Below are 3,361 nucleotides of genomic sequence, written 5' to 3'. Positions count from 1 at the left end.
TATGAACGAAAATCAATCTATCAGACACCCATACTCTAGTGAATTCTAGCATGTGCATGTATTTATTTCATATTATCGATCCATAGAGTGAGAGAGGCTTGAAATACAGGCAATGGATGGTTTTGCAATTCATATATAAACATTAATTAGTGCACTCCATGTTATTAGTGTGAAGCACTTTATACATTTGTCACTTGCATGGATACATTCCAAATTGCTAGCTATGAAATAGAATACATGTCGAATTCAACATAAAGGGGGTTTCGAAGATTCGAATTCATAGGAAGTGCATTCATCTATTTGAACCCGAGATAATGGCATTTGTAAATCAGATGTAAAAGGGGGTATCAATCTTTGTTGTGCGTTTGAACATGCTATATATATTCATACGCATGTCTAACTTTTTTTTTGCAACCAAGGAGATTATATCTGGAACCATGCATGAACTAAGGTAAGTTGCATATTTTTTAATATATACTCGTGTACAATGTATATTCAAATATACCACCTCCATTCCAAAATAATCGTAGCTTTAGGATTTTCAAGAGTAAAGATTTGTGAAGTTTGACAAATTCTGAATGTTCAATTCAAGAGAACCGAAAACGTTAATGCTTCTTCTCCCAAATATTGAACGAAGTGCCAAATAGGCCTCTGGCCACCCGAAACCGAGCGAGACTAATGTTTGGTGGTAGGAAATTACTGTCCTGACTCTGGTCCGTGTAGCCTATCGGCCTGATGTCCACCGGGGTAGGTTTGTAACTTCACCAAGAGGCCAGTCTCAACCGCCTCCGAGAAGCATTCATACGCCGTGGGCACCTAAACACCCATGCGCTCGGCCGAAATCTATCCCGCCCACATTTGGGACACCTGAGATTAATGTCCTACCCCCAACCCACAATATGTCCGAAATTTTAGATGGGGGCAAAGTTTGTAACTTTCCCCAAATTCAAACAAGCGCGCCGAAACATTGTTCCCCCTTAGTTCCTCGCCTCACTCTGTTTCCCCATTCATACTCTGTGGTCGCCAAAATGCCCTCTCCACCAGCCGCGAAACCCCAGCCTCCTCCATCCTCCACCCCATAGCGCCCAATCCACCGCCGCCCTCCTCCATCACGCCGAAGCCGGTACCCCGACGTCGTCGTCCAATGCAACCGCAACCGCAACGCCCTCAAGGACTTAGCAGCTGAAGTCGATGTAGAGCTGCCTCCACGACGCCGACGCCGACGTGCGCCGTACCAGAACTACTCCGACCACGCCGTCCTGCGCCTCACTGCTGTCGCTCCACTGTCGCAACCGTCCACCACACCGGAGCTGTTCCCGCTACGCCGTTGTTCGCCGCCTCGGATCTACTTCCCCGTCGCCGACAGACGGCCACCACACCACCCTCAACAACTTCGCCATGGGTTCATTCAAGGCTGCACCGTCCTCCACAACTTCTTGTTTCCAGCGAACCACAAGAAGTTCGTTGGAAAAACAGAAGGAGGACACATCACTGCCAGCAGAAAGATGTACTCCTATTCCCTTCATGCAAACCTTACATCTCTGCTCACACCGTATTCATCCCACGAAAGAAACTAGTTGAGCGCTTCTTACTGCATCTTCTTCGTGATACTAAATGCACAAGGGTTCCTCCCTCTACTATTTCACCTTTGCTAGAGGTCAGTAGCCCGCCTAGATTTCAATTCAGGGTCAGTCGAACCGCAATTAAAAGAAGCAGCACCCGCTTAGGCGCGCGGAGCACCTAGTCCGCCTGTTCGCCGGGGAAGCGGCGCATCGGTGTCTATCATAGGGGTGTGGGGCATAGGAGCTGCTTACGCCCGGTCTGGAGGTCAGCGGGGCTTGAATGGATTGCCGGGGGGCGGTGCCAAGCACGGCGGTGCGGTGAGGTCGAGGGGAGGGCGCAAGAAGGGGAATGGGCCAGTGGTCGCTGCCGTTTCGAGGAAGTTCATCAACACTGACTGGCTGGAGGTAGATGAAGGCGATTTACCCATTCTTTGTACAGGTAGATGAAGGCGATTTGCCCATTCTTTGTACATCGGACGGTGCAGAAAAAATGGATTGACCTATTTGTTTTCAGTCAAATGTTATTTTCATAGAATACAGTAGTAATTTAGTGTGCCATGCATGTTGCAGAGCTATCATATGTCTCCCGTCATTTATTTCTCACCGACCTGCTATCTTCTACCTTTACACTGTACTAATTGTGCACACACTTCACCCATACTCACACTATTGTTTTTTATGCATGGGTATTTCATACTCTGACGCAGTGTTGATGAATCCTGAAAAGAAAAGACAGAAGTCGCTCCAGTGTAATTCGAAGATAAGCACTAAGCGTTTCAGCGCTCTAAAGGATGCAGTCTCAGCAGTTGGAGACAGTAAACGTAGCTCTATAGTTGATGATCTCAATTGCCACACAACCATCCCAGGTGCTTGCTTTAACTTTGCACTGTCAAATGTGGTTGCATGTTGCATATGGTGTCTACCTTGTATTGCTTTCAATTTGGTTAAATTGCATCTGCTTACTTTACACATTATACCTTTGATAATGACATGCCTTCCTGTTTTTGATACATACTCCCTCCGTTCGGAATTACTAGTCCAAGAAATGAATGTATCTAGATGTATTTTAGTTGTAGATACATCCATTTTTGTGACAAGTAATTCCGAACGGAGGGAGTACTACATATGTCTATTAACCATGTTGGTACATCAAACTAATGCTCTTTTGTATCCCTCGTCAATCACTTATGATGAGACAGTCACCCGGGTGGGTTACTATGAGACGCCATACTAGTTTAAAGAGTGCAGTGTCATCCTCCCCACATGATTCTCAAGAAACAGCAAGGCTAAATGAAGACAATCAACGTAGCTCTCTAGTTGATGACTGCAATTCCCCCACACCACCATCACAGGTGCTTGCTCTAACTTCGCAGTGTGATATGTGGTTGCATGTTGCATACGGTGTCTAGCTTGTAATGCTTCTAATTAGGTAAATTACATCTGCTTGGTTTACACATTATACCTGTGAATATGACATGACTTACTATTTTTGGTACACACTACATCTATGTGTTAACCTTGTTCTTACATGAAACTACCTCTCTTCTGTATCCTGCATCAATCACTTACGATGAGTCACTTTTATTCGTTGCATATTGCATATTATTTCTAGCCCGTTGCCATGTATTGCTTCTAATTTGGTCAAATACATTTGTTAGGGCACCCTTTTAATTTGGCAGAGTGATATTGGTTTCATCTTTCATATGGTTTCTAGCTTGCATTGATTCTAACAAGTTCAAGTACCTTGTGCTTAGTTTACACTTTATACATCATACATGTCAATATGTCACGCCGTCCTG

The sequence above is a fragment of the Triticum urartu genome, chromosome 5A (assembly GCF_056163025.1).
Source record: "Triticum urartu cultivar PI428250 chromosome 5A, HENAU_Tu73, whole genome shotgun sequence".
NCBI classification, from domain to species: Eukaryota; Viridiplantae; Streptophyta; class Magnoliopsida; order Poales; family Poaceae; genus Triticum; species Triticum urartu.
This window is presented reverse-complemented; position numbering follows the sequence as displayed.